This window comes from Calidris pugnax, unplaced genomic scaffold (genome assembly GCF_001431845.1).
Source record: "Calidris pugnax isolate Ruff unplaced genomic scaffold, ASM143184v1 scaffold42, whole genome shotgun sequence".
In the NCBI taxonomy this organism is placed as follows: domain Eukaryota; kingdom Metazoa; phylum Chordata; class Aves; order Charadriiformes; family Scolopacidae; genus Calidris; species Calidris pugnax.
In genome coordinates this window covers 1,738,516-1,751,953 of record NW_015090920.1, presented here as the reverse complement: position 1 = coordinate 1,751,953, position 13,438 = coordinate 1,738,516, and positions in this window count along the sequence as shown.

Sequence of the window (13,438 nt, the reverse complement as noted above, 5' to 3'; positions counted from 1 at the left end):
GTTTCCCCCGAAACCCCCTTAAAAAGGTGGGCAGCCCATCCACCCCCCCCCCCCCACCAGCGCGAGTAGGTGTTTTTAGAGTAAATGGATTCGACCTTTCGGCCCATTTTTAACAGATGCGGCTCCTGACCACCCCAAAAAGCTTGTTTAAAGTTAACGACATTAAGCGCTGGAGGTCACAAAGGCCGACTCAAGGTCGTTTTAATTCCGGCTAAAGGTTAATTAGATCACTGCATTAAAGCAAGAATAGACTATACTCAACTTTGCTCTAATGAGGATGGACAGGTGGTTTTTTTGTTTGTTTTTTTTTTATATACCTCTTAACTGCACCCTTTATGATAAGGATATAGGGTATATATATCAGGGAAGAAATCTTGCTGTCAGTTCCACAAATCGAGTTAGAGGAGCTCTCCTGGCTTTACACCAGTAAGGCAGAAATGGTCCATTTTAATTCTTTTTTGTTTGTTTGTGAGGTTGGGCATCTGGGTCTCCCTTTAATTCTTTTCCCCACGGCTCCCCCAGAGAGGCTGGGGTTCCTCTGCTCCACGTTGAGGAACACCACGTTGAGGTGACCATCAGAGCCAGCAGAAGCCATGGACCACAGGGAATGACCTTCAGCTGCCAATCCAACAAGCCTCACTTGGAAAATATCACAATACTGTGCTTTGGAGGGCTGAACCACATGGGAAAGTAGTCTCTGATCTGGCAAGTGTTACTGAGCTTCCATAATACATTTATTTGCAAAAAAAAAAAAAAAAAATAATCCAGATAGAAGAGACCATGGAAACGACAGACCCTGGTTCAAGCCTGATGGACCATTCCGAGGAGAAGCAAGGACTCTACCTGTGTCTCCTTCCTCCCAAGCAAACCCTGGCTGCAGGTTGCTCTGGTGTGGACTTCTCTCTGGATGGAGCTGTTCAGCTTTGAGTCAGTAACTCCATCAGAGCTGAGCAGAGAGGCCAGACATCCCTTCTTTTTTAGGTAACCACCTTCCCCACTCTTATCCCTCATCTCTTCCCCAATTGGGTGTGTAACTCCAACCTCCTTTAGAGAAACTTTCTAGGGGAGAACTTAATCCAAATTATGGTTTCTAGAGGAAAGATGGCTCGACAGATAGACATTTTCCCAGCAAAAATCTTTTTTTTTTTTTTTTTAAGGAAAATCAGTTCAACATCTGTATTTAAAACATCAGTTCAACATCAGGCTAGAAATAAGGCTTCGTATTGATTATTAGCCTACTAAGGGTATTGGATGAATCGTTGACAGGCAGGGAAAATGATCTGATTTACATTCCCAACAGCCTGAAAACAGCCCCTTCTTCACATGCTTCTGGGTACCAAAGACATCGCCGGAAACCAGGATTGGGTTGCTGGCTGTTTATGATCAGCAAAAAGGCTACATTTATTGGATAACTTATAAATGATGAATAATTCAAGCGGTTTTATACGGACGAGCTTCATTTGCTTGGGCTGTTCACTTGGGAGTCAGTGGGGCTGCATCACCACACATTTTTTCAGAGAGCCTTCACTTCCTAAATTTGGTAGTTCTGCAGCTGAACTTACAACGCAATCACCAAGTTCAAAGCTATTTATGTCTCTTCTTTCTTTTTTTTTTTTTCGTCTTGATACAGCAATTTCAGACACTCACTGCTCCCAGACGGCAGCCCCAAGAGAGAAAACTGCTCTCGTAGCATTTTGGGGTTTTCCTCCTGTATTTTTAAATGTATTTCCCCTGTATATTTAAACGTGTTACTTTATGAAAAGGGTATTACTCTTGACACAGGCTGCTGCCCCCCCTGCTACCCCTGGGTGCCACATCACTCTTTCCTCGTGCTCTCCTCCCACAACCACTCATTGGATCTCACTCCGATGGCAGGGTCCTGACCTTCTCCCCCCATACTCCCACCACAACTAACCCAAACAAGCACTTGCCCCACATCTCACTCTTCCCCATAGCCCAGGTGATTCAGGCACAAGCCACAGATGATTGCACTTCTGCTGGACTTTCCCTCCTCGGCCACCTTGTCTTATCAAGAAGCTCACTATAGTATTTTTTTTAATTTTTTTTTAAGTGATAACGACATTCCTCGGCAATGAGCCTGTGGAAGAGGAGCTCTAGGGACCATTTTCTTGCTCACGTCCTGAGGAGGTACTTACAGAAGCCCGCTTGGTCTCTCCCTTGGTTTTAAGCATTTTCTTCACGGTACAAAGTTTTCCAAAATCTCACTAACTCCATCATTTAAAAAAAAAAATTGATAAAATTAATACTTGTAACAGACAATTGTGAAATATATAAATGAATAAGCCAAGCAGCCGTGACCCTGCTTCTCTACCAGGAAAAACTACTCTTTCTCTGTCAGGGCACCTGCTGAGAACCTTGGCAAGTGTCTCCTCTCTAGGACTGACGAGCTCCTAACCAGATACCCTCATAATATCTTCCTAATTCTGGCAGAACTGTGCCTTCTGTTGGAAGAAAAATGCTGAGGTCTTATATATATATAAAAAATATACGTGTGTATGTAAAATAAACCTTTACCTATCTAGGCATATCCCTCTACACGTCTTTATTTGAATAGCTGTTAATCGCTGACATTCCCCAAGGAGGCCACCAGAAAGAATGTCAGGGGCCCCGCTCATAACCCGGCCAAATACCTGACTATTTAAGGTACTCTGGAGCTGCATGAATCAGAAAGAAAACAGCTCCCCCTACCCATTTTATTAGAAGGCAATAAAATCTGGTGGTGTCTCATTAAATTTAATGAGCCTTCATAAAATAACCATTACACTGTGGAGGTAATGAAAAGAATAACTATGATGGTTAGTAAATAAACCAGCAAGGGGGATACTATTAGATGTCCCAGCTACCTACCAGGTATCAAACAGGTAAATGGCTCTCAGGATGAGTTATGCTGCCTTACCCCGCTTTGTACCCATTGGTATCATCTGCTTCTATGTCAGTTTTGAGGGATTTCTTCCCCCTCTTTCCATAGGACATCAGCACGTTCGATGCCGTGTCATTTGTTTTTATAGAGCCAGGCTGTTAAGTGCAAACCCCCAAACAAATCAGTGCACAGATAACCTTAAAAACCTAAGATGGGCACCCAGGGGTTCTGTGCCTCCTCGTTTCTGGACTTTCTTTTAAAATGGCCATCGCTTCTGAAAATATCACTGCAGAAGTTTCCGGGACAAAATCCTCAATTTAGCATATATCAGCATTCTGTACGGTCTCTTATCACGGCACTAAGTTTTAAAAAGGTGGCCCAAAGTCCAAGTCTTCCTTACCTGGCTCATGCGTGCCACGTAAATAAGAGAGTTAAGCTAATTATGGGATCAACTCCACGGGGAGTTTACGAGATGCCCATAAAAATGCAAGAGGAGGGGCTAAGTAGAGGCTGGCATAAAACTCTAGAAGGTTGCTGTGGGGAAATGTGACTTTTGCATTTCCCATTTTGCCCGGAATGGCACAAGGAAAGATTTCAGCACAGTGGGACTACTCATGGGAGCAAAGGAGGAAGACTTGATCTGCGGGATTATTTCTATACCCTTTCTTCTGAGATTCCCCTTGCTCCTCCTGAGGTCAACCCTAGGATTATTACTACAGACATGAGTGTGGGTGCGATGTGTCAGAGCTATGTTACACTCTCTGCAGTGTTTATTTCTGTATTTAATTGTGGAACACAAATACAAATACTACATTATTTTTTTTTCCCCCCACAGGAATACATCACGCAGGATCCGAAAGAGGCTGGAGCGTGTCCAGAGGAGAGCCACCAAGCTGGGGAGGGGTCTGGAGAACAAGTCCTACGAGGAGAGGCTGAGGGAACTGGGCATGTTGAGTTTGGAGAAGAGGAGGCTGAGGGGAGACCTCCTTGCCCTCTCCAGCTCCCTGGAATCCCAAGGGAATCATGAGAGGAGCAGAGGAAATGGTCTGAAGTTGTGGCAGGGGAGGTTTAGATGAGATCTTGGGAAGAATGACTTTGCTGAGAGGGTGGTCAGGCCCTGGAAGGGCCTGCCCAGGGAGGTGGTGGAGTCACCATCCCTGGAGGGATTTCAGAAACATGTAGAGGTGGCACTTTAGGGCATGTTCTAGTGCCTGAGATTGTTGGCTTGGGGTTTTTTTTTGTGTGCGTGTATGGTTGGAATCTATGATCTCAAAGGTCCCTTCCAACCATGAAGGTTCTATGATTCTGTGAAAAAGAGTAACAACAGGGCAGAAGTTGTACTCTTCCATGTGGACCATTTATTGAGAGATGACTGTTTTTCTGAAACTCATAGCTTTCACCTCCTGAAAGGACTTAAAACAATGTGTGTGTGCTTCTCTCTTGGGACACGCTTGGTACAAAACTGGACTGTGAGATTAGCAATTTTTGTTTATCGCTATATTTTGTTTCCTGAAACCAGCACAGTGGCCAACTTCCCAGATCTCTCCCAATCCAGGGATCTTGTACTGCCCTACACAAATTGGGGGCAGTGAAAGTCTAACCTAAAAACTCCTTGAGGAAGCAACGTCCAAAACACTCCTCTGGATCTTACTCCCCACCCCTTGCCTGTCTGCTTCTCTCCTGCCCCAACTGAAGGGGCTACAAACATTCCCTTGGTTGCTCTTTTGATGCTCCCTTATCCAGGAGAAAGATGAGCAGAGCTGGACCGTCCCTGCCCTCCTGCCTGTGTGCTTCTCGTTGACCTGCTCTGGGGTGGGACTGAACATGGGGGTACAGCACCACGCACCTCTGGGCACACACACTTCTCCTCCATGGGAGGAGAGCTTTGTACCAGCGTAGCGACATGGAAAGTGGTCTTAACAGCGAGCCCTTTGGCTAACCCCAAAGCCATTTCTTACCACTTCACAGCCATTATTGTCATTTTATGGTACAGGCAGCGCAATTTTTGTTGAATTATAAATATTGCAGATCTATTTTTCCCCCTCCCTCCCCAGCAGCTCCCGAAGACATGTAAACCCATAGCGTGATTGCTCCCTAATCTAGTTGAGGTGATGAAACGGTGCCAAAACCTCTCATTGCAATTTCATCAGCATATTCATGAGTCGCACTTTTGCAGTGTTGCAGAAACAACACAAATTGGTTTGTGGATTGTGAACTCCCCCTTCTTCGCCGCCTTTTTCTTCAGAATCGCAAATTGCGGATTAAGCAAGGCGAGCGCGCTCGGGTGACTTTGGGACTTTTGACCACTGGAGTTCCTTAACGTCCCTCTCTTTGGTTTTCAACTGTAGTTCTTCCCCCTTTGCCTGGAATTTTTGTCTGCAGGTGCCCCGTTAACAGCAGAGCGAGAAGCAGGGTGGCCACGGGGCTCCACTGTCCTGGCCAACTTGCTTCACCACCACAGCTCCATCTCCTCACCCACAACCAAAAGGGTTAAATGCAAGGGGCATGGGCAGTTCCATTTTTTTGGATGAAAAAAGGTACTAAAGAACACAAATTGTTCTGATCCAGTTGTGTGCCCGCTGTTGAATGAGACGGGTGCCATGGTGTTGGGGGATGCAGAGAAGGTAGAGTTGCTAAGTGCTTTCTTTGCTTCAGCCTTCACAGCTCAGGCCAGCTCTCAGGAGCCACAGAATTTGGAAGAATCAGAGAAAGGCTGGACAAAGGAAGCCCTTCCCTTGGGGCAGGAAGACCAAGGTAAGGAGTTGTTAAGTGAACTGGATACCCACAAGTCACAGAATCACCATGGTTGGAAGGGACCTCTGAGATTATCGAGTCCAACCACAAACAAACAAACAAACAAACCTACAACAAAACAAAAAACAAAACCCCCCAAGAAACCACCACCAACAAAACAAAAACAACAAAACAAAACCCACAACACCTCACCACATCACACCCACCCACAAACCAAGAATCTTGGGCACTATAACATGCCCTGAAGTGCCACATCTACACGCTTCTGAAATCCCTCCAGGGATGGTGACTCCACCACCTCCCTGGGCAGGGCCTTCCAGTGCCTGACCACCCTCTCAGGAAAGTCATTCTTCCCAAGATCTCATCTAAACCTCCCCTGCCCCAACTTCAGACCAAGTCCATGGGTCCTGATGGCACCCGTGAGTGCTGAGGGAGCTGGCAGGAGTCATTGCTGAGCTGCTTTCCATCATCTTCAAAAGGCCCTGGAGAACAGGCAAGGTGCCTGAGGACTGGAGGAAAGCCAATGTCATCCCAGTCTTCAAAAAGGGCAAGAAGGAGGGACCCAGGAAACTACAGGCCAGTCAGCCTCACCTCCATCCCTGGAAAGATGATGGAATGACTCATTCTGGGCATCATCTCAAAGCATATGGAGGAAAAGAAAGCTATCAGAAGTAGTCAACATGGATTCACCAAAGGGAAGTCACGTCTGACTAACCTGATAGCCTTCTATGATGGCATGACTGGTTGGATAGATGAGGGGAGGGCCGTGGATGTTGTCCACGTTATTCCACTTCACTGTAGGGTTGTAGGAAACAGCAGTGAGAAAGAACTCATTGTAAGAGCGCGCAGAGAGGTTGCGCCAGAAGAGGTTGATTATGTCAACCTGTGTGCAACTGTATTTTAATGACATAGAAGATCCTGACTGGAACAAGAGCTTGAGAATCAGGCAGGGCACCAGGTGTTGCACACCCCCCTGTCCTCGGCACCACGTAGCTGTGACCAGCCCATCCCAAGGGCCTGGAACCAGCTGGGGCTACCAGAGCTTGGAAGCTGGGACACACTCCTCTAAGGTCTTCTCTGACCCACCAGCAAAGTATCTGACACTTATGTGTCACCTACCTCATCCAGCTGAATGGGGCCAGGGAGGACTCCGTGGAGGCAATGCAGCCACTGCCTTTCCCTTGTCTGGAGCTGAGACCTTCCACCACATCCCTCCTGTCGTGGCTGGTGTCCCATAAAAAAAAGACACGGCCTAAAAAAATCCCAAAGTCACTGAAAGGCAGGCTATTCCTAAATTAGCACAACAAGATGTCTTCCCTTGACTAATAAAACTCAATGGCACCGTGGGTCAACTGTGGCTTCAGATGGGCAGTCTCCATCCCTCCTCGTCACTCCATAGCTCAACCACACGTCAGACGCGCGACCAGACCTGGACACTTCTCTCTGCTGGTGGAGGTTTGCAAGCTGCAATGGAGCTCGAGGTATGGATCTCCCTGCGGTTGGAGGGTAGGTTTGGATGCCATCAAGCCAAACACTGCACGTTTAGAGGGGGAAACGCGTTTGCAGATGAGACACCAGCCCCTGCTGGTGGCTCCAGCGGTAGAGTCATTAAAGTAGGGTACCCACTCCGTGATCACACGCGCCTGCAGCTGGATTTCACTAGAAGCCAGCAGCTTTTAAACACGTTCCACGCCAGCTAAACACCCAAAGAAACCTATTTGTTAACTTAGGAGAGGGAAGGATTTCCCTGTAATTCCATCTCTTGCAGAGAAATCACTCCTCTACCCATGAGGTGTTATTCCAGTGCCGTGTTTGGGAAGCCTGAGGAGCTTCTGAGCTCCACAGCTGATGGTGGTGAGAAGGGGAGGTGGGAAGGCTGTTTCTGGGGGCTTCTCACAGCCAATGGTCCCCTGCTGTGCAACCCAAACCTGTTACCAACACCGGATTCGAACGCATTTGAAATGGCAGACTTTAAGATGGAGCTTGATTTAATTTTTCTGTGGAAAGATCACTTTAGACTCGCATTGTTCACATGAAATAATGAAACGTTACTGATTTAATTAGAGCTCAGTTTTTCAGTCTGTGCTTTCTATATTGTTGAAATTGCATTTGGCATGGGACAAAACTATCAATAGATAAAGCAATTTAAAAGACACAGCTATAGAATATATTCTCTTCCCCTTTTCCTTTGCCAGTTTCAATTCATTGCTCAATTTAAGTATGGAAATAATGTTTGTCATAGATTTCCCGACACATGAATTCCACCAAAAAAAAAAAAAAAAAGCAGAGGAAGAAAGATAAAAAAGAAGATCAGGGCATCTCCTACTTGTTCTCCTAACCCATTTATACTACAATATACAGATAATCCAATCTACTGCTGAAAACAAGGTTTGTGCAGTTATGCTCCGTTACTTCACAATGCTTCACTTAAAACTTGATAGTTTTCTCGTATTTTCTTTCTACTTGAACTGACAAAGTGGACCAGGCAGGTCCCAGCTGACAGAAATAACTGTTGGCTCCTGAGCATTAGCTCTCTGAGATTTTACTTGGGGGCTGTGAATTAATTTTAGGGAAAAACAGGGAGAGTGGGATTGCCACACATCCCCGGGGGCAGGACAGGGCAGCGAGTCGCACTGCTGGGCCCTGGAGTGAGATGGGAAGGGGATGAGGGTCTGAAAGCCAGGGTCTCCTCAACTCCAGGCAACACTCCTGCTGAAGAGCCAAATGAACACAACCAGAATTGTGACTCTGGTTTTTGCTCATTCGGGGAAAAAAAGCCTGAAATATCGTTTTTTGCCATTCAATCAATGGATAGTTCCTTCATTGCTGGTGCAGATGAGAAAGAACTACAGCTCACCAGCAACCCAGGAATGGATGCTCAGCTCTTTGGTAAGACAGTTGGTAGTTGGCCCAGCCATTTCATCTTGCAAGCCCTACTAGACAGCCAAGGCAATTCTCTCAACTTTCAGGCACATATTCTAGCACTACTGAGGAGAAGGATCTGGGGGTCCTGGTGGACAGTAAACTCTCCATGAGCCAGCAATGTGCCCTTGTGGCCAAGAGGCCAATGGGATCCTGGGCTGCGTAGGGAAGAGTGTGGCCACGAGGTGGAGGGAGGTCATTCTCCCCCTCTGCTCTGCACTGGGGAGGCCACAACTGGAATCCTGCCTCCAGTTCTGGGCTCCCCAGTTCAAGAGAGACAGGGAACTGCTGGAGAGAGTCCAGCGAAGGGCAACAGAGATGGTGGAGGGATTGGAGCATCTCCCTGATGAGGAAAGGCTGAGAGAGCTGAGACTCTTCAGCCTGGAGAAGAGAAGGCTGAGGGGAGACCTTATCAATGCTGACAAGTATCTAAAGGGTGGGTTGAGGGAGGATGGAGCCGGACTCTTTTCAGTGGTTCCCAGGGACAGGACGAGGGGCAACGGGCACAAGCTGGACCATGGAAAGTTCCCCTCCAATCTGAGGAAGAACTTGTTTGGGGTGAGGGTGGCAGAGCCCTGGAAGAGGCTGCCCAGGGAGGGTGAGGAGGCCCCTTCTCTGGAGATCTTCAGGCCCCACCTGGATGCTCCTGAGTGATGTGCTCTGGGCAACCCTGCTTTGGCAGGGGAGTTGGACTGGATGGGCTCTAGAAGGTCCCTTCCAACTCTGACAATTCTGTTACTCCGTGATATTCAGGCACAAAGCGCATTACATCCCGATTTGAGGCACAACTGAAATAATCCCACCCCACTAACTTCCCTAGTGTAATATGAACAGTTGAGTGAGTCCAAATGAGGAAAAAAAACCCCAAGATGTAAAATATTTGCGAATATAAATCCTTGATTCAAGGGTACAATCTGCTCACATAGCACATCACCTAGAGTGTGACCTCTGGCAACAAAGTCAGCTTGTTTAGACAATAATTTATCTTGATACCAATATTTCTACAAGAAAGACGGCACCAGTTGTGTTTCACTGCCAGAGCCATCAGGATCTTTCTGCCAGCACCTAGAGGGACTAAGGGGAGCTTTCCCTAGAGTAAGGTTTTTTCATTGCCCTGTTTGCAGCAAAGAAGGCTTTCCAAGTGAACTGACATCCACCCTTAAATTACTTCCCTGTGTAGTGTCCGCGTCGGTGCTCTAGAGTAGGACACTGCTCATTCCTGGTATTGATTTACACAAGGCAGGGTAGTCAACATACAATTAATAGTTGCCTTCTTTGGAAGCCAGCTGTTAGCCCCATAACTTACCATGGGAACAGTTTAAGCATAGGAAGAGTTATACTTGTAGAAACTGTATTTCTGGGTTTTAAAGCTCAAATCCGGCTTCCACTAGGGTTCTTAGAGACTTTAATGGTCTGAAAATGATTCTCTGTGCTGCCACATACAGCCACGAGTTTCATGCCTTACTGCAAGAACGACTTTTATGGGGCACAAGATCCTTAGCATAGGAACAGGCATTTTCCCCAGGCCAAATCAGGAACGGTACTGTTAAATCTGCATATCTGTCTACAGTTTTGCTCCTAAAATAGGGCCTGAGTTCCCGTGGCACCCTTCCAACCAAAGTTTCCTTTCAGAAAAACACCGGCGCCTACGTCTAAATCCTGCTGGAGCCCATCATCTGCTCAGCTGCTGCTGCTTTCCTGCAAGGAGTGCACTGGGGGCATAGCAGAGGGATGGTAGCAGGGAAGAGGTCAATCTCCAGCCAACCTGAGTTTCAAACACGCGACCTTCTGCCACAACAAACTTGCAGAGACTTAAACGAGCCCCTTTCCGTTCAGAGACAACGAGCGACTGCAAATGAGCAAAGCTGCTTCTTTTCACCTTTTTTTTTTTTTTTTTCCCTGCAGAATAAAAGGAGCTAAGGGAAATATTTTTAAGAACACCCAGCTCTTGATGTAAGCCACAGCCTTCCTAATTCTTCAGCACAGCCAAAAACCTTCTGCCCAGCTCCTCCTCCTGGTGCCAGGGCCTGGGGTGCAGCATCGCTCCCTGCACTGCTGTTTCCATCAGAAGGAACTGGACACACGGGCTGAAATTCCACCCAGATGTGATATAGGTACTGTATTTTTGTGAAGAAAGTCAAGCACTAATTACTGCATTTCATTATTCTGACATGTATTTTCTCATATATGCAAAGAAATGCTAACATTGCATGCTAACAAAGGTATTTACATTCACATATGCATACCTACGTACATATATGCACAAGGAACAAAGGGAGAAACTTTCAGGAAATTAAAAGCAAGTGCAGTAGAAACAGCTGGTTGAACATAGAAAGGTGCCACCTGCAATGTCACCATGCTGCTCCCAAACCCAGACACGAGGTCAAGCTCAGATTCCAAAGCACTTTGCAAGTATCAACTATAAACTGTAAAACTACCTGCCGCAATAGGTAACTGGTATCACAGTATGGTTTAGATCACAGAATCTTCATGGTTGGAAGGGACCTTTGAGATCATTGAGTCCAACCATACACACACAAAACCAACCAACCAACCAAAACCAAACCACAAACACAAAACAGAACACCCAACCCAACAATCTCAGGCACTAGAACATGCCCTGAAGTGCCACCTCTACACGTTTCTTCAATACCTCCAGGGATGGTGACTCCACCACCTCCCTGGGCAGGCCCTTCCAGTGCCTGACCACCCTCTCAGCAAAGTCATTCTTCCCAAGATCTCATCTAAACCTCCCCTGCCCCAACTTCAGACCATTTCCTCTGCTCCTCTCATGATTCCCTTGGGAGAAGAGGCCAACCCCCACCTCTCTGCACCCTCCTCTCAGGGAGCTGGAGAGGGCAAGGAGGTCTCCCCTCAGCCTCCTCTTCTCCAAACTCAACATGCCCAGATGGATACAGCTGTGTGGATGAAATTAGATTAAGTTCAATGCTTTCAAAGGTGTGGATGTGAAGATACATGCTCTTCAAACCCTCTCTTCAAGCCCTGCTTACAGGTTGGGGGCAAGTCAGAGGCCCTCCTGAAATGTTGGGAATTCCTCTGCCGCCTGCGCAATGTAAAGAAATGCTCAACCATTAAATGCCCAACCATTAAATGCCCAACCATTAAACCCAGCTGTGCTGAGCGGTTCACTTCTGGGCTACTAAGCTAAAACAACGTGTGCTTTGCATTGCTTCTGCTTAAATATTGTTTGTGCCCGTGTGCCGACATAAATCCGCGCAACGCAGCTTAGCTTAGCTTCGCAACCGAAGATCAGTTTATTATTTATAGATTAATTTATTATTTATAGATTTATGGGTTAATTTTTTATTTATAGATCTATAGATTAATTTATTGACAGCACCTTCTTCAATACATGGGGTGAGATATCAAGCAGCACTCAATTCGCCGATGCCCTTCACTGAATTTCACTGAATTTTTAGAGTTGGAAGGAACCATAGAGATCATCTAGTCCAACTCCCAAACAAGCTTGAAGCTAACACTTTATTTCCACGTGTCGTCGTATCAGGAACTCATGCCAGAGGGTCACACTTTAATGCTTTGTGTTTTGAACATGCTTTCCTCGGTCTCTGTAGACGTAGAAGGTGAAGCTCTGCCAGTGTTAGAAAGTTTAAGTGCTCTGCCTGACAAATAAACCGGCCTCTGTTGGCAGGTCTGATAACCTGAAGGGTGCCATGACTTCACACATCCGTTTTCCTGGTGCCACACACACCCCAGGGAATATCGAAAAGAAGATAAGAGAAGAATGGTCCTTTTGCAGGACCCAAGGCCAACCCCCGGCACCCAGGAAACGAAACCTGGGAGAGTTTCAGGGGCTTGGCAAAGAAAACCCAATGATCCCGACTTACCCAACGTACAAACCTCTTTCTGTGCAACCTTTCAATCCAGGATTTTTAACATGAAAGATAAGATGGTTGTGTCCTCCTGAAAGACCTGCCACACACAACAGTGAATTGAGGCCAAGCTTTGGTGTTCCCTGAAGCAGCTGGTAGTTTAAACAGCTTCTTTGTGTGGCTGTTTCTGGAGGTGGGTTGGGAAGAAGATGAAGGAAGATGATGTTCAAGGAGGACTGAGGAGCACCTGAAGAGTTTTAGCCTTTTGTGGTAGACTCAAAAGCATTGGAAATCTTGCAGAAGGTTGGGATCGGTGTCTGGGCTACATGGCTCACCCCAACTAGGTCTGAACCCATGGGACATTGTCCGGCTTGCTCACTGGCATGCTACCTTCAAGGGCAGCATTTGTTAGCAGCGTTGGGGGAGATGTCTCCTCCCTTTCATCTGTTTTCAGTACTAAAATGACTGCAGCATTTTCCATCAGTTCGGATGGTTCTGGTCAGATGCACAGGGATGGGATCAGAGCATTTGCCAATGTCACCGGTTTGCACAGGAGAATTATGATCTCATTAGGAAAAGTCCCAGCTTACCGTCACTTACATGGCATTTATGGAAAGTGGTGCCAAGATTCACGGCACCCAAACCCTTATCACAGAATCACAGAATGGTTAGAGTTGGAAGGGACCTTAAAGATCATCAAGTTCCAACCCCCCTGCCCTGGGCAGGGACACCTCCCACCAGACCAGGTTGCTCCAAGCCCCATCCAGCCTGGCCTTGAACCCCTCCAGGGATGGGGCAGCCACAGCTTCTCTGGGCAACCTGTTCCAGTGCCTCACCACCCTCACAGCAAAGAATTTCTTTCTGGTATCTCATCTAAATCTCCCCTCTTTCAATTTAAAACCGTTACCCCTTGTCCTGTCACTGCACTCCCTGACAAAAAGTCCCTCCCCAGCTCTCCTGTAGCTCTCTTTAGATATTGGAAGTATGCTGTGAGGTCTCCCTCAATCCTTCTCTTCTCCAGGCTGAACAA